Below are 19,035 nucleotides of genomic sequence, written 5' to 3' on the forward strand. Positions count from 1 at the left end.
GTGGTGAGACAAGCAAAATGCAAAAGAATGGAAATGGTAATGGAAAAAGGGAAGGGGAGGTTCTTGTCAGTAGGTTTTCTTCCAGTTGTTCCTAAGAGGCTGGATTGCTTTTGACTCTGCAGATTGGAAAATTATTCAAGATCCAGAAATGTTTGAGCACATATCATGAACCCCAGCTTTTTGTCTAACATTAGGCTTCAGTTTATTTCCAAACATATGCCATTTAAAATACAGGAACTCTAATTCCAAGACTGCAAAAAAAAAAAAATATTGCACACATAACTGCAGATTTTTTTGTGTGGGTTTTAGTAAGTCTTAGACAAGAAAAATTATCTTCAAGTCCATGTTTCCATCTTCTTTCCATTTTCTGTGGAGCTGGTGTGGTCTCTAGATGTTGTGGGAAAGGAGCACTGAACCACAGAAACAAATGTCTTTTCTCTGTGCAATGGCAATCCTGGAGAATCCTTTAAAGACAGATGGAAATTGCTCCTTCTCCCTTTGAAGCACACTTACATCAGCTGTATAGGTTGTAAAATATGTAGATCATTCATGAGCACTCTAGTAAATTTCCAGCACCAGATTTGAACTTCTATTCAACAACGGATAATCAGAATAGATACTCACTTACCTCACTGTAGTACAGGACAAAGACAGCCATCATCACCCAAAATGAGGACAAAGAGAAGAAACTTTACCTTTTTATGTGGCTGCTAAAATTAATAATAAGCAAAAAATCTTTAAGATAAAGTTATTTTTTCTAGATTAGGATCAATAAATATAACCCAAAAAAGCCAGTTTTCCAGTGTTAAATCTCTAAAGGTTAGCATAAAACCTCAAAAAAGGCAATTTATACTGTGGGCCTCAACCATAATTTTCCTTCTTTATGTGCAAATCAGTCTAAGAAGTTTAATACATAATTCATGTGTGTGAGTAAATTTATTTATTTTCATGGCATGGAATGATATTGTCTAAGTAGAAAAGGATGTGAAAGCACAGCTATTCAGTAGGATCATCAGATAGGATTCATTATCTTCAAATGTATTCTGTGTGTGTTGCCGATGGATGATTTAATATAATGCAGCTCCATTGCCAGTACTCTTTATGCCACGCAAGCTTTAAAAGGCATTATCTGGCTGAAAGGCAGAGATGGCCTTATTTAGGGCTCTACTTATTATCTGATCTCTGAAAGTGAAGGGAGAAAAAGACCACAGACTTTAAAGGTTTTTCATGTTAAAGGGAGATATTGAAACCCATTAACTTAAAGCTGAGAAATTTTCCAATGGCCACAGGATGTTGAGATGATATATAAAGGGACAACTTTGTAATTTAAATTCCTACCTACTCTTATTATTTTGCCAACAACATTTTCAGCCTACTTTGTATAAATTCCTCTCTTCACAGTATACTGTGCTTTAGGAATACTAGCAAGTCAAAGATAGGTAATGTTATATATCGTAAGCAAAACCACTTTTTTAAAAAGCAGTCCAAACTAACTGTTCAGTGGATGTTACAGTAACATGAAAGGATGAGAGTCTTTATCCATTCCTAGGGCTGCAAAACCAGAAGTCATCCTGCAGACCTTGAGAGCTCAAACCTCCCAGAACACACTGGGCTGTGGTGGAGAGGGTCTGAGTGGACATTATGCGTTTGATAGACAGGGCATCCTGTTTCTCTAAGTGTTCACAGCTTCTCATCACCCAAGTGATGCACTGATAGGTCTTATCTACATTGGACAGAACTCAGCTGCTTCATTTGTTTCAGAAAAAAGTAGTCTGATGGTTCAAAGGCAAGAAACTCTGGATTCCAGGTAGGGAAAAGCAAGAGTTGCAGAGCAATGCTGTTTAGTGAAGCCTAGGAGAGATGCAATTTTTTGGTTTTTTTTAAGATTCTTGTGGAAGGGAAATAGTGAGGCCAACCATATCTTATAATAACACTTGGCATGATTACATGAATTTTCATGCTTCCCTAAAATTGTTGCTAACATCTCAGATTTGTTTGGTTGGTTGCCCAAGCATCTTGTATTAAGCATCTTGTATGAATTATATACATGCTTGGCTGTTTCATACATGGTAAGAATGGAGGACTGTTCATTTAAAAGATTCAGATTTTTGTTATGGCCTCGTAGTTTTGATGCATCTCATGCAGAATTTGGCTAGAGTGGAGTTTTTTCAGGTTGTTTACTGAAGTTGTTTGCCCACAAAACAATGTAGTATCCTGTAACAGGTCTATTTCTTGCTCAGTGCCAATTCATTGTATCCAAAAGCTGATGTCTGAGCTGAAAATACAGAAGTCAACATTATTTAAGGCTGTTTTGATCTCCATGACATTGTTGGCTGTAACGTCTTATCCCAGTAGTATTGTCATTGAGGGTACAGGAATGACCTGCTGGAGAATTTCCAAATAGGCTTGTGCTTGTGATTCATTATTCATTAAAGGAGACAATCTATGCAAGGTTTTTAGGGTAGTCTAGTATGATGTGCTGCTTTCTTCTTCATCCCTTGTTCTCTTTTCTGCTGATTAGAAACAGAGTCTGAGTTTTCTGTGAGAGAAGGACAGCTTGATTAAAACAAAAGGCAAGACTCTGACTTTAAAAAATGAAGGGCCTTGTTTCACAAGGAGGAGTCAATGATGTGTAGAATGAGTTTAAGTGACAGAACTCAAACCAAGAGCCATGTCCTCTGTGTGACAGAGATTATTGCTTGCTGGTTCCATCTCAGCACCAAGATAAAGTGGTCCTGGAATGGCTTTTCTCATTGCCCTTGGATGAAGGGCAGAGCCCTAGAAGGTGATATTTGATTCCCCAGGTGAAAAAAAAAAAACAAGTGACACTGGACAAAGGGCACCTGTTGGGCAAATGTCTGATAAAATAATTGGATCATTTATGATGATGATGAATATTGTGAAGTGAAAAGCATGATTAGTGGAAAAAATACTAATGAACAAATTATTAAAGGAAAATGAACTAGTGAAAGATAAAGTGATAAAGTGAAAGAAATGAACTTTCTACAATTACTGAAGTTATTCTGATGTCTCTGTTTTGTACTTGAATGTCCCTATAACAGCCATTTTGCTAAGAGCTAAAAGACATTCCTTCTCTCATGCTAAGCATCTCCCAGACAAACAAATGTAATAAGTGATGTGAGTCAGCACTTAATTCACTGTCCAAAATTTAAGAATGCAAGCTACTCACTTTATTTTTGATTAATCATATACCTCAATTGAGAGTGGCAAATGCATAATTTTAGTCTAAATATTTCATGTTTGTGCTCTGTAAATAGTGACTAGTGATATTGATTGCCAAATTTTGAATAATACAGATCTCATTTTATGGAGGTTAGGGCATCTGTGACTTTATACAAATTAAAAATTAAATACTTTAATTTGTCCTATGTAAAGACTGTAGTTCAACAAATAACCTACATGTGTGCATAGTTTAATATGTGGATACTAATTTATTTTAGCTTAAAATTCTGATCTTTAAAGCCTTAATTTGTTTAATTGCATTACTGAATTAAGGCAAGAGTTGTTTAAAAAATGTCTTGACCTGAACTCTTTAGGATGCTATAACATTCAATTAAAATTAGTACTTGAATGTACACTTCCTATAGCATCAGCAATTACCCATTAATTTGTACTTTATTTACTGACAAGTGCAGGATAAAAGTCTCTGACCAGAAGTGGAACACACTGCTTTGCAATGATTCCACTCTGTACCTCACAAGGAGGAAATGAAGCTTTGAAACACTTTCCTATGGCAGTTTTCCATCATCACTAGAACACAGGACTAGTCCCACATCCAGAATGTTGAAAGAGGGAAGCACAGGCTGAAAAAGAGGAAGAAAGCATTCACAGACTGATGGGGGTGAAAAGACAGTTGTAGAAGTGGGATGTGACATGAGCTTCCTAGGTTGTTTTTTGGTTGTGTGTTTTTTTTTTTTGGGGTTTTTTTTTTTTTTTTTTTTTTGTTTTTTTTTTTGGGTTTTTTTTTTGTGTTTTTGTTAGTGTTTGTGGCTTTGGGTTTTTTTCAGGTAAACAGTTCCCTTGACATCATTTTATCTGTAATTGTAAATAAGCTGTGTGCAGGACTGGAGTAACTCTCTAGAGTCAAGTCTGTAGCTAGTCAGAGCTTATTTAAGTCAGGGGAGTTACAACAGAGCTTTGGCATGTGGAGGTTTAGTTAGTCAGAAATGTGTCCTCTGATGGAAAGCAAAGGAAAACCAGCTTGAAAGATGCTGCACCCTTTGAGGGTCAATATAATCCTGTCAGTATTTAAAATGGATTTCACTATTGGTAATGTGACTGAAATTGGGTCTGCACCAGATTCCTGGTTCAGTGAACAAAACTTAAGAGTCTGTGTCACTTTGAAGATAAAATAATCTCTCTCAGGACATGCTGTCAAAAGTCTGATGAAATGAAGTGCTGCAGCTTTGACTGGTTCTTTAGTTGTGCTTTGACTTCAGAGTCCTTTGGGTTATTCTTTATTAATCTAAAGAAATCTCACCTTCTGGCTATTTCACACTGTTTGAATTGCTAAACAAGTCTGGCTCCTTGATTTTTAATTCCAAAGGCGTCCTCTAGATCGTATGAATGACCTCGGGCAATATTGCTAGTACCTGAAAACAATTCTCTGGATTTAGTTACTAGCACTGTAGTCAGTATTAGACTGGTCAGTATTACATTTCAGGAATTTCTTTGGATAAAGAAAAGTCACAGTAGCAGTACTTGAATTCGGAACTCCAACTGCAGTTCTGGGTTTCTTCGACAGTTCTGGACTTAATATTCCATTCTCCATGCTCTTGATCCTATACTAGCAACACTAGTTGAAATTAATGACTGTTCCAAATTAACTGTAGTCACTACTTTTCTTTGATGTTGAAGTATCATTGCAGAGTCTCCACCTTCCCACATGGACCCTCTAAAAGCCTCTGTATAGTTGAAAATCCTTCTTACAGAGAACAAGGGAGCAGGTGACTTTTTTTATTAGTTTCTTACTCTCTCTGTAGCACAGAGGCCTTAAGTCACTTGTTATCCCAAAATACCGAACAAATAATAGTACTGGTAATTGCTAATGATTTATGGGGTCTGGAGAATCATTATGGGATTATTAAGGGAGCTTTGAATTTACTTCATCTCACTGTGTTAAGCTGCCACAGCCAAGTATGAAGACTTAGTCCTCACCCTAATGAATAGTTAGTTGGGCTTTTTCATTTACATTATTTCTCTCATGCTTATTGAATGTTGAAGTTACTTAATGGCTTAGAAGGCAATGTATTTTGTCTAGATCTATTCATCCCAGACAGCAGAGGTTTCGATTTCCTTCTTTTTATGCTACTCAGTACAGAGTAAAGGTACACTGAGGAAGAATTTAAGAGGCTGACAGTATATACTCCCTTGAGAGTAATTGTTTCTCAGGTTGGAGACATTTGGCTCAAGTTCCTTTATTTTAATGTTCTTTTTCTTTTTTTTTTTTCTTTAACATTTTCTCTCTACTGAGTAATTGTACTCCAATAATAACTTCTCTGAAAAGAAATGTTATTTGTTCTGACTTTATTAGCAGAGATTCTTGATGTAAAACATTGTGGAGAATGAGAGATTTGCAACACAATAGATTATTCATTCGCTGTTCCAGTAGTTAAATTTGGTGCAAAACCATTTCAATCCACTGATTATATGTTTTGAGTAAAATGAGTTTAACATTTTTGTAAAATCCTAGTTGATCTGAATATTTTTTTATTCTTCTATAAAGTATTTCTGTGGAACACATTTTTTAAAGGTAATATTTGCAAGATGTGGAAAGAGCTTTCCATTCCCTGCATCCCTGCTCTGTAGATTTGTTTTCCTAAAGCCACTGTCCCAGCCTTGGATCCCCCAGGTCCTTGACATTGCTTTGATGGACTCTCAATCCACTGAGTTGTCCTTTTGATTTCTTAATAACTGCAAATTTTCACAGCTCAAGCTTTTCCTGCTTCACTAGTACCTGTAAACCTATTGTCCTGCTGGCCCTGATGTTTGAAGTCCTCCTGATGAATCCTGTTTAGGGCAGCCAGCATGATGGAGAGAAATGGGGCAGAATTTCTGGCTCTTAGAAATCTGGAGCAAATCACTCAAATCAAACTGCAAATGCAAATTTTAGTCACAGTGTAGAGGCAAACCTGACCTGCGCATGTAAATCCTTAGTTATTATGGATATTTTGGGCCATGCAGACCTTGGTGTGTGAGCCATCATGGCACACAGTGCTTGACCCGGGTCTGATAGTCTGCACTGAGTCCCACAGCCTTTACTGGTACCAAAGCTGACTGAAAGTTTGTGTGTACATATTTGTGGGCAAGGTAAGAAGAATAGATGTATCCTTAGGCTGGCAAGAGTTTCCTGTAAGGATCATCAGAAAATGGTGGAAAAATGCTGTCTAAGGGAAGTTTCTGTTTTCTGTGACAAAGAGTCAATATTTTTCACTGAAAAATCTAATGAGAATGAAACCTTGTATTCTGGGAAAAGATCTGCAGGGCAAAAAAATTCTAATAAACTTTCTGAGCTTTATTCAAACATTAATTTGCTTCTCTTGCTACTATTTCTGCTCATTTTTTTTCTCATTTTTCCTCATGCCAACTATGCCACTTATGACTCTCACATTCCCTTATCATATTCTTTCTGTTCATTTGTTGCCACCTCTGGCATCACCAGACACATTTTATCTCACTGTATTTTTACATGTTATCTTCTGCCGCAAAATAAACTCCCCTCTTTGTGAAAGATTTACACAATCTCCTATTTTCTCAGTTGTTTCTGAATCGTCACTCTATGCTTTAGCTCTTCAGACTTAGACCTTTGGCAATAAACCCTCTTTATTCCTTCATTTATTAGATTGTTATCGTCCCCTGGGTAATCCTGTTCTTTGTCTTTCCTTTGCATTGTAAATTCCTTTAGTATTGGTTCTCCAAGAATTTATAGTGCATCTGTGCTCTGACTCTGTGACTGGCTTCCTGTTAATGATATTGAGCTACTTTATCTACATCTATGGCACTGAACAACTCTATGACCTACAGACATGCTTTGAAATTGGGGAGTAAACATTCTGGATGATCAACAGTTTTCGCTAGAATCATCAGAAGATTACATTATTTGTTGTGTAAGAGAAGAATATGATTTTGGTGTTGAACCACGGGTTCATGAATTTTGAACATGAATCTTGATCCAAAAAAGTTAATTCCACTTTAATGTCACATTTATGACCATCCCCCTGCTAAATCAAAGGCTGTTTGTATTGTTCTCGAGAGGAAATACTGCTTAAGTAGATTCATTTTTTTCTGAGTATGAAAGGCCACAAATATTTCCAGAATGCTAACGACATTTAACACTGTTTAGCTGTTGTGTTGCCTCATACACTGTGCTGTTATTTTTTGTCTTTCATTCTTGCCTTTTTCTTTCTTCAGAACATAGACAATAAAATTTAAAAAATTTAAAGCTTGATTATTTGTCTTGTGAGAGGTGAACCACAACCTAGATGGAAGAGAACTGTCTCCTGATGGAATAATATTCTGTAACTGAGGTGTTGGGGCTAATTCTTTAAAATTGTGGCTAAAACAAACATATGACTCCCCTCTAAATTTCTTTTATATTTACAATATTTCATGAAGCATAGAGCATGAGAAGGAAAAAAGAGAAAGAAAACATGTCTGGGGCTTGTTTCATTTGTTTAATGGCACTTTGGTACCCTAAAGACATGGATTTGAGAGCTCACATTTCTTTTCCCCTATGGAAGATTTACTGGAAGTCTACTACCTATTATAATCACATATTTTCATTTATTAATATCAGAATTTTATGCCTTCTGTTGCACACTCCTGATTTTTAAGAAGTTGATAGGAAATGAAAAAAAATATTTCACCAGATCTCATAAATTATTATTATTATTATAAGTGTGAAAACAGTATTTTGGGGCAAATTGTCTATTTCCAGAAGTGTGAAGATTATCATTATATATTTTCATAAAAAATGCCAAATTTTTCATTTGGGCTTTTGAATTTCTCTGGGTTTAATACTGTTTGAGATGACAAGAATATTATCAACCTTAACCACCTCACTGAGAAGGTTTCAATATTCTGTTGAGTGTTTACATGAAGCTGTGGATGCAGATGAGAGAATGGAGTCCCTTGATGCATGCAGGCTCTCTTTATGCACAGCTTAATAATCACCAGTGTGGTTCTTCAGAGGACAACAATAGGCTTTGATTTTGCATTTGTACATTGGAGCTACATTGGAAAGTTATGTCCAAAAGGAGATTTTTTTCCCTTGACCTTGTTATAGTTTCTAAAATACAAAAAATAAGTAATGGTTTATAAATATATTATTCTAGACATGCCTATCCACAAAGTCTTCTTTGAATCATTGGTCACCATTGCTTGCCGTGTCTTAGTTGGTATTTCTGGTTTTCAGTGCCGAAATGAATGGGGGAAATGATGTCCCTCACAAAGGTATGAGCGATATTAAGTGTTTTGTGCCACTCTTGAGCAGCTCGTGCAGCTCGTAATGATTCCTTTGTAAATAGTAAACAGGATTGTTCTCAGTGATTTATTTAACAATATATGATTCACGTCATCCAGATGATTTTCTTAACTATAAGAACTTCCTATACTGGGAGCCATTTAGAGATCTTGGTTAAAGTCCTGTCTTCAGCTGTGTCAGATGGAGTTCTCTAAACAGTGTAGATATCAGGATCTATTAGATTCCCTTGCAAGCCAGATGCAAAGCTAATTTCTGTCAATACATAATATATGGAAAAGAACTGCTGCAAGACTGTAGTAGCATGACTATAACTCAGTGTTGGGTAATGGAAAAGTATTGGTTAATGAGAAAGTATCTGAAAAACACTTAGATAGCTCAAGGGGGACAGAGGGGTACAGGTGAGGAAATCCTCCTCCCTTGACATCTAGTGGAGACACACCCAGCATGAGTAAAGATTTGTGTTCATTTTGGCACATGCAGCATGCCATGTGACAATGCTCTTTTGACTCAAAAGCAGCTGTAATGAAAATACATGGCAGTTTTAATTGCTCAACACTGCAAGTGATAATTTAAATATTGAGGTCTGCTGTACAAGTTTTTAAGGCTGCACTTCTCTCTGAGTGCTTTGGGTTTCAGCTGTTTGCAGGGTAGTAGACTAATTCTCTCTCAAGGAAAAACAGATTATTGAATTTCCATACTTTTAAATATAGACAACTCTCCAATAACTGTAATTGTGATGTTTATTTATGTAACACCACAACCTTGGTTTAAGGTTTTAATAATTTTAATTGAAAGTTTTATTTCAACTAAACTTGCAAATAAGAGTATCATCAGAAAGTACAGTGATTTCCTTGACATCACTGCTATTACTGAGTTTGCCATTTATCGTGTGGGAAAAAAAATGATATTGATGGAGTTTTTGTTGTTCATGTTGTTTTGAAACCCAAGGAAGCTGTAGTTTGCCAGTGTAAAGTGTTCCCTGTGAGTGTGCTGAGTGGCAATGTGAGCACTTTCTGTGTCTGCAAGGGCAAACTGTCTAGTTAAGTGATGCTACCTAAAGAGTGACTACAGATTCCACTAACACTGTGTTCATTTGGTGAGAGACTGGGAGTTTGTGGTGTCTTTTCATAGCCTCAACTTAGCCTGAGTTTCTGTCAGTTTTCACACAGGCTACTGTTAGTCATTTCAGTTGTGCTATTTGTGAAAATAAGTCAATAGCCTGCTCTAGGAATGTGGTCCTCCTGTCTTTCTCATTTCAGGCTGGTGGCCTAATACTCCTGGATGGCCACTCTGCTTTATTGCTTCTGCACAACACATCTTCCATTGGTTTGAGTGGGCATGCACCAATCCATCTGTGATGTTCTTTTGCATACTCCTGACTTTCTTCCTTGGGTCAGACCTAACTCTCCTAGGTCAGCTTATCTCACTCAGTCCTGGTTCTTTGACCCCATTCTGTTGCACAGTCTAGTTGCCTTCTGACCCTGTTTTGTTATTTTCTATTCCTGCTCCATAGAAAACATCGTTAGGAGAAGATGCATTGCCCAAATGGATTCTTTAAATCTTTAAATCTGTGGCAAGTCAGGAGTTATATTTATGCTTATAGTGCTGAGAATTTTAAAGGTAATGTGGCCCATTTGATCATGTATGATATTCTCTGCCTTACAAACCAGTTGCGTTTTTTACAGCTTCCTCTCTCTTAATCCTAGTTTAAAAAGCAGACTTTCAAATATTCGTAATATGATTTGACGTCTCTTTTTACTGCAATGTCCAGCTAGTCTTATTCCCAGTAATAGAAACTGAAAATAATATTTTAAATATTATTTTTCATACTTAGTCCTTGTGCACATCTGTGTTTTCTGGAGAGCTGAGGTGAATCTTTTCAGTTTTGCCTGGATTTCTAAAAAGATGCTTGGCATTATGCATTGAGCTGAAGAAGAATCCCTTCAACTGTTCCCTAACCTGATCTAGCTCTCTTTCTGATAGGTATTGATGATAACAGGAAAACTTTTAATGTAAACAAATTGAACCCATCTCTAGGGCACTCAGAATTATTTTGATTTTTCTGTCTTGTTAGCTGGATGTCTGGTAGTGTTTGAAACACAAATTCAAACAAGCTTGCTGTTGTTTGTACCTGTATCTGGTGTCCTCAGATTTGGAGGGGATTTTGTAGTGGAAATTCCTACTGCATGTTACATCAATTCCCAAACCATATAAAGTTTTCTCTTCTGCCACATCTGACTTCTTTTTGTTTTCATGCTTAGAAGTTTAACACTTACATTTTCCTGTGCTGTAAAAATACTGCTGTCATAAAATCTCATTATATCCTCTTTACCTGGTAGCTGTAGTGTATTGCAAATATATTTGCTATTTGCCTATTTCTTATTTATGAAACATATGCCCAGTGTTTGTCCAATATCTGGAACACTTCACGGGAGGCAGCATATGGCACCTGTTCTTAGTTAAAGAAAATGTTGCTTAATCAGAAACTGATTAAGGATTCCTTTGCGTCACACCCAAAATTCAACTGCCTGAGGGAAGAAAAAAAAAATAAACTGAATAACTTCAACTGAAGGCACTATTCTGTTGACAAATGCCTGCCTAGCTGCTAAGCTGTGCTCATTCAAATCCTTCCTCAGAATTTCCCACCATGACATTCATGGAATTCATTAGCAGCCAGCAATCTGCTAGCTGCTTATGAAGCTAATAATAAATTTATCCTGCTGTACTCTTTTCACAAGTATTTGTGGCTTCCATTAATTGTTTTCTCTCATACAGTTAATATGATTGTAAAATCATTATTTTAAGCTTTTTTTCCTATCTGAGTCCATAGTACTTAGTATGTATAGGTGCATACTTAATTCAAGTAAATAACTTTTAATAAATTTCCAGCTTGCTGCAAGAGAGCTTAATCTATGGAGAGCTGTTGGTTTCATTCACAGGAAATATTTACCTATCCATCATCTCAGGTTATGCAGGGGATATACTTTAGATAAGAGAGCAGGCTCTGTGCAAATAAACTTGAGATTATTCTCTACCTTGAGATGACAAACAGATCCTTGTCTGCCTGAAGAATTCCCATGGACTTGTGGAAGTGGGACTTTCCTTCTCTCTAGTTTTATTTAGGATATTCTGCTAGTTTTATGGCCTCATTATCCTTTCTGCCCCAGTCAGAAATAAAACAGTCTTGACCTTTGATTTTCAGTTAGCAGTAATTTGGAATTATTTTTATAGATGTGTATGATTTTTCCTGAGATTCTTCAAAGGAATGTAAACTATTCTTAATATTGGTGTTTTCACCACTAAATTGGTAGAGAAATGGAGCTTTATTTAGAAAGAGGATTTCTTCCATGCAAAAAAAAAATTATTTACCAGGTAATTGTCTGTGAGACTAGCATGGTATTATACATGAGGAACATTGAGCTCGATGCAAGTTAATGTAAGTAAAGTAGTCTAAAATCATTGAAACTTGTGTTCCTTTCTCTACTGGGCTAACCATCACTGTTGAGAATGTAAGCAGGGACTTTAGAGGATCTTTTGTTGTTGTTGTGCATTCTTTTTTATATTTTGATTTATTTTTTAGCTTGCAATTTCTTTCTTATCTAAATCCTTTCCTAGCAATATTTTCCTTACCACAAGCCTAAATAATCTGCTATCTGTCTGTTCCAACAATACCCATTGACTCAATCTGAATTTTCCATATAGAGAAATTTTAAGAGAAGATGTTAAATATTAAATCCACAATAATATTGTCCATTATTTTCTTGAAGTGTTGTTGAATTAGATACAATGGGCAAAGCTGAGCAGGCAGCAGAGAAAAAACTGTTCACAAAGTCAAAGTCTATGATGTACAGAAATAAAGGACAGAGAATCTGTATTAATCAACCTTCTAGGAAGAGACCCTAAGTCTAAATGAGGAGCCAATTAAAGCAGATAAAGACTGAATGCCATATTATAACATTGATTCATACCATAAACATTCACTGATTTTTACAAGGTGTTTCATCCGTAAAAGGGTGGTAAAAGACACAAATTTTAATGAAAATTCAGTTGAAGATGATAAATGAAATTATAGTCATACCATTTCAGATCACTTGAGATCTTCATTTTGGGAAAAAACACATTGTATTGGCACCTGCTCTGTCCAGAGCTGGGCTGCCCACTACATGGACTGGCTGCAGAAAGTCCAAGGAAGGGACACAGAAACACAGAACTTGGAGAATCTCCTATTTAAGGAGATTCCCAGGGATCTGGGAAGACAGAAATGCTCTGTGGATCTCAGCAATGCATATAGGAAGGGGGTAGAGAAGACAGAGCCCAGGCTCTTACCAGTGGCTCCCAGTGAAAGGAGAAGAGGCAAAGAAATTCCATTCAAGCATCAGAAAAAAACACTTTTACTGTTTGAGGGGACAAAAACCAGAAGAGGTTGCCCAGGGAGGTTGTGGAGGATTCATCCCTGGAGATAATGCAATGGACACAGCCCAGAGCAAACAGCTCTGACTCTCTTCTGAGGAGGAGGCTCGATGAGATGGTCTCCAGAGATGTGTGCCAACATCATCCATGCTCTGATTGTGCAATTCTGTCACACTGGGCAGTTTTCTCATTGTCAAAAAAGTTTTCTAGGAGCTCAGATTTTCTCCAGCTGCTGCAAGGCAAGATTAATTTTATAGATTTTTTAAGGTATAGAAGAAACACCTTTTTCATGGTCACATCCATAGATTTTTTTTGCAAAGAAAAATGTTGTTCTTCCCTAGACTAAGTGGGTCTGAGGGACCATAAAATATTTGCAAAGAACAAAAATACTTTTCAGAGGCTGGAAAATGCAAAGAGTTCACTTTGAAAAAAGAGAGATATTTTTGAAAGACTGTAATGTTGGTTCAGGGTAAACATCTGCAGAGTGATAGCCTGTATTATTCTCTCTGGAGGCTCAACATTTCTACATGAAATAATTGTTTTTTAGTATTTATTTTGCAAATGAGTTGATTGAGAAACAGAGAATACAAAGAAACAATACAGTAACATGGTGTCATACACAGAAATAGAAACCTATCTAGGAGGTGTAATTTATAGACTCTGATTTAAGATTTCATTGCATTAATTGAAATTTACATTGTGTTGTAGAGAAAGTCTTGTAATAAGGAAATTCTGATGATTATATTAAATCCATCAGAAGTTAAAATTAATAACTGGCTGTTTAAGAGATGTTGTAGAGAAAAAATTTGTTCTTCTTCTGTCAAACAACTAGTTTTTGAGGGACACGTAAAGGTGAAATCACAGCTGCGACTGAAATTTAATAAAACCCAAGATCCCAAATCCCACAGGTACTTTTAAAAAGCGTACTTTCTATGTCTGACATACACATTTCTATAAACTCACAGAAAAGTAGCTGGAAAATAGTGTGAAGAAGATGTTTGCATAAATATGAAGTTGGGTACAGCTGTTCTAAGAAAGCATGAAGCTAAAATAGCATAGGAAATGGAAGCAAGGAATTCTTTTATGTTTAAAATATAAGCCTACATAAGAAGAGATTAATGAGAATAGTTGTGAAAATGAATTCATTTAAATATGAGCTATTTCCTTTTTTGGACCTGTGAAGTTATGGTTTCATGAATATTTGTCAAAGTTAATGTTGTGAAGCTGAGCTGTTGCTTTTTCTTGGAGAATAATCCTTGTTGTCTTCCTTTGTGTTACATATTCTCTTTAAGAAAATGAAGATAATGCAATGATTAATATATATGCTAAATCCTCATGCATAGCTTGATTCAGCTATGGAACAAGAGCATTTTGCTTCTTGTGAAAAAGTAATGAACTATATAAATATAGGAATCAAAGCTTAAAGTTGGCTGAAAATGACAAAGTGCTCTTCTCCTTGGGAACTTAATCTTTGTTCTATTTCTTGACATTCAGATAAGAAGAGCCATCAGGTTTTTCCAGACTTGCTCATGCAGGGTCACATCCATTATGGTGCTGACAGTCTCATGGGAAGAACAATGCTTTGTCCAGTTGTGAGGTGATGTATTTGGAAATGATACAGCTGCTACTGCAAACAAACAAACAAACCAACCAACCAACCAACCAACCAACCAACCAACCAACCAACCAACCACTTCATGGTTTACTACAGTGAAACAATAAAGAAAAACCTTTGCTGTAGTTTGCATATGAATAAAAAATTATTATTATTACATTCTGAATTCCAGCTGCATGAAGAGCTTCAGATACATGCTTAACCTTGATTTTTAAGAAGTCAGTATAATCGTGCATGTGAGGTACTCTGCCTGTAGTAAGGGAACGTACTCCAAAGCACAGCTGCTTGCCTAAGCACTGCTTAATGGTCAGTCAGTCATGATTGCTTGCACTGATACCCTTCAACATTCAAACACAAGGAGCTGCATTCTGTTCCAAGTGGCAGGATTTCAAAACAATGTCTTCTGAGTAGACTTAGTCTAGTTACATAGGACATAGACCTCAATATGTTGTGAAAATCTCAATGTGTGCTTATAGAATGGGACTTTACATATTTGGACAAAAAACTCTCTAGCATTGTTTAAGTAAAAAAAAAAAAAAAAAAAAAAATCCCCAGGCCCTTTAATGCCTTTTTTTTTTTTTTTTTTTTTTTTCCCTGCACATTGGTTGAATGTTGAAAGCTTGGTTACAGTGTTTATTCTTAACTGTTTTACTGAGGCAGGTAGGTTTTGTCCTATGGAGATAACTTGAAAGTTAAAATTAAAGCCTCTGCAGTTTCTAGTGTTATGAAGGAGAAACTCTCCTCCATGTATTGAAGTTGTCTCTTGAGTACAAAAATTACCTTACACATACATTTCTAGTGCCATGCCAGATGGCATAGTCTGTGGTATGGAATGTCTAGGAAAGAAGTGTGGTAGAACATAGGGTGATACAACTCCTGCACTCTTGGGACCACAAGAAGGATATCTAAAAAACATCTTAACTATTGCTGGAAAAGTTTTAGGCAGAGTTAGGCATATAACTCTGAGCCCAGGTTATATGTAGATACCAAAATCTAGATTCTTATTCTGGATCTGAATCTCTACCTCATGCCTTTACTCGCTTTCTGTAAAGGAGCTGAGTAAAAGGACATTATGCTGTCTTCTAACCACATTTCCTACTTGAAAGGTGTTCATATATCTATCTTATATCTATATATATATTTAACTGTAAATTAATAGTCACACATGGTTCATTGGCATGCATATGAGATCTCTCATCCTTAGAATTACTCAAAAGCCATCTGGACATAGTCCTGTGAATTCTGCTGTAGTGATCCTGCTTGAGCAGAGGGGTTGGAGCAGGTGGCCTCCAAAGGTCCCTTCCAAACTCAGCCCTTCTGTATATCTGTGTGATGTTTGCTTATAAGCAAATTTTGAGCTAACAGGAGTATGCCAGTAGATGGTGCTCATGAATATATAGCTTTGTTCTCACATAATTAGCAAATTTTTTGGTATTGAATGCTACCAGGATTCCAGCATATTGTTTGTGTGGCTCTTTTAACAGCTGCATAATTAAAGTTCAGCACATACATAATTGTTTGCAAGGAAAGAGCCTAAATGATGTCAGAAGGTTGTAGATGAAACTGAACCCATAATGACTCCCTCAGCTGCCTTCATGCTAGCATGAGTCCTCCAAAATCAAATTATTTCTAATCTGTTTGAATTTCCCACTACAGAATGACATTCTTCCTTGGCTCTGGAGCTATCCAAAATCAAAGAACTTTGAGCATGTCAGGGAATGTTGAACATGAACTGCTGGCCTCAGTGCTTTACCACAGATAAATTAGGATAATAACATCTTCTGTCTGCTCAGGCTGCAGGGGCTGACCTGAGAACTGTATTGGACTTGACTCTGTTGAACAGATGTTGTAACAAGATGGTAAAAAATTCAATTCATTCCACAGAAAAAAGGAAAAGTGTTTTATTTACATGAAGGGCATAACCACATTAAAACAGTTTTATGAACACATTATACATTTCAGAAAGTTGTTGCTGAATGGAGTGAGGACTATGGCTTATAAAAGACATTTACAAGCTGGTTTGTCAGTGGTTGCTGTAGACATAATGACCCCCTGAAAATGCTGCAGTGGGCACTGGGTGCCTAAGCCCCAGGAAACTGAATGGATAAAACTGGAAGCTCAAAGAGGCAACTTGAAAACCTGAAGGTGAGTGAGAAGCCACTAGAAGTTAACTGTTAATGTATAAGAATGGTGTCTGAATTCCTACCCAATGGCAAGAGCTAATCTCTTGGATTAATGTTTAAAATATATAAACATGGAGCTAATGTCCTTGGATCCCGCAAAGGGATACAGTTTGGAGTCTAGCTACTTACAGATTTATTTTTCTGGAACAAGTGAACAGAACCTACTGCTGTCATTGTAAGGAAATAGTAGTAGCATGATAGTGCCTGACTTTCATGCACTTCCCAGGAAGCAGGAGAAAGCTGCCTTCTGCAGCCTCTACTCACGTGTCTCCTGGATGAGAATTTCACCCAGCCCATGGCTGTGTGATGCAGGTGGGCACTCTGTGCCCAGCCCAACAAACACAGGAATGTGACTGAACTGAGGGGGTGAAACAGAGCCTGACCCTGCAGCTTGGTGCCCTGGCATGCACTGCTGAGCTGTGCAGACATAGGCAGGTCACGTTAGTCTCTGGTAAAAATGCAGAACCTCTCCAGAGACCAGGCACCAGGGATTAAAACTCTCCATTCTAGGTGATTTTTCCATGTACTTAAGTAGAGCCTGTCCCTCCATGACTTGTCTTTCTGTGTCCCCACAGTGCTTGGTTTCCTGCCCACACAATCCCTCTGTTTCAACAGCACCAGAGTGTTCCTACCTGGGCTGGCCTGCAGTCTGTTGCTCCTACATTATTGGCAATGTGGCTTCTGTTCTCCTCAGGCTGAGGAGGAGTTCTGTCCAAATTCATCTTTATCCCAGGAGAGGGTTCTCTTGTGTAGATCAGGGCTTTTTCTCAGCTGGTGAAATACTTTCCATGCATGTTTACAGGCATATGACCCATAACGGAGCTGGTGATTTGGGAAATTTCTCATATTGGCTGAATCCCACGCTGAAGAGCTTTCTTGCTTAGGTATTACAGAGAACTTGAGCCCATGCAGCCCAGGGCCCAGTACAGTGCAGGGGGATGAGCATCTTCCTGGCATCTTCTTGGCATTTTCCTGGTGCAGCCCACCAGGAAATTGGTCAAGCTGTTTTTGGATCTGACTCGTACTTGAATAAAATGCTAAAAATATTTAGTAGCTCATGTGAGTAAATTCATGCATTTAAATTATAGGGAAATGGGGGATTATAAATTTTACACAGAAAAGCACACACTACCTTTATTTTAGTGCAGCATAAGGCAAGAAACAAGTGTTTTATGTTAATGGATTCACATATTGTTTACATTTGATTTGTATTATTTTGTTGATCCTTAAATACAAAAACATCATTATAAATATTTTAGATATTTTCAGCTTGTAAGTTCTTTTGCCACAGCTGGTGGTCTGTTTTGCCAATTTGGATTAAAGGAACGTCACCAGTTGGAAATCTAATCCATTTTACAAACAGAGTTAAAAGGAGAATAACTTGCAACACCTGCTAATAACCCCCCAGCCAGTTTCCCTGTTTAATTTTAAGATTTTTTTTTACCCCCTACTTTTCCCTCTCTGTGCCAGGGTTTGATCATTGACTCACTACTGTGAAGGCAGCACTGCCACCGACTTTGGGTGCAGACTCAGAAGCTCTGGAGCTGGCTGCAAGGCTCGGTGTGCTGTGCAAAGCTGCAAAGCTGCAGCTGTGTTGCATGATGGACTGCCTGGAGGTGTTGTGGGGCCACCCCCCCACACATCAGCACTCTCATATCAGCACTGCAGGGGCTGCTCTCAGTTGAGATTTTGGCATTTTCTGTAAGCCAGCTCAGCCTGCATGTGCAGAGCTAAGCTTGGGGCAGGCTGGTTTGACGTGCAGGAGCCCTTGGTGACACAGTGAACAACTGGAGGGACTGACTGCAGAGGGAACTGCGCTCAAAGGACCAAAATATGCACAAAACCATAAATTAAGGGGAGAGGAGGAACAGAAATGCTCATGAATATATTGATAGCTTGTGTTGTGTGCTTGTAAAATTCATTTTATAGCACACAGACTCTCAAGTGCATCATCTTCCATGAGGTACCTAGAAAACTTGTGAATGTGAGAGCACTGGCAGCAGATGGAAAGCTACTAGTATGAGTTTACACAGAGTTCCCTGTCAGTCTGACTCATCCACCCACCTGGTCTGTGCTGCCAGTGAGGTCAGACTTCACAGGCCCTTTGTTTTCTCTGCCTTGGGTGGATTCCAGCACATGGGATGCCTCCTCAGCAGACCTACAGGCACACTGGACCACCCTGCCCTGTTCTGCTCCCTTCTCACCTGGGTCTGTCCTGGGATGCCTGAAGCAAATGAGGCTATCAGGAATGGGAAAATATCCAGACAACTGGGTAGAGTTGAGTACCTGATAAAAATCATACAATTTCTTTATCAGTAGTATAT

At 37.6% G+C, this 19,035-nt stretch overlaps 1 protein-coding gene across 2 annotated transcripts in view; it reads left to right on the forward strand.

Annotated features, from left to right (window-relative positions):
- The window catches only part of MAGI2 (membrane associated guanylate kinase, WW and PDZ domain containing 2), a 704,176-nt gene that overhangs the window by 50,899 nt on the left and 634,242 nt on the right, over positions 1–19,035 (forward strand). The window lies entirely within an intron of this gene.

This window comes from Onychostruthus taczanowskii, unplaced genomic scaffold (assembly GCF_017590055.1).
Source record: "Onychostruthus taczanowskii isolate IOZ18803 unplaced genomic scaffold, ASM1759005v1 scaffold23, whole genome shotgun sequence".
NCBI classification, from domain to species: Eukaryota; Metazoa; Chordata; class Aves; order Passeriformes; family Passeridae; genus Onychostruthus; species Onychostruthus taczanowskii.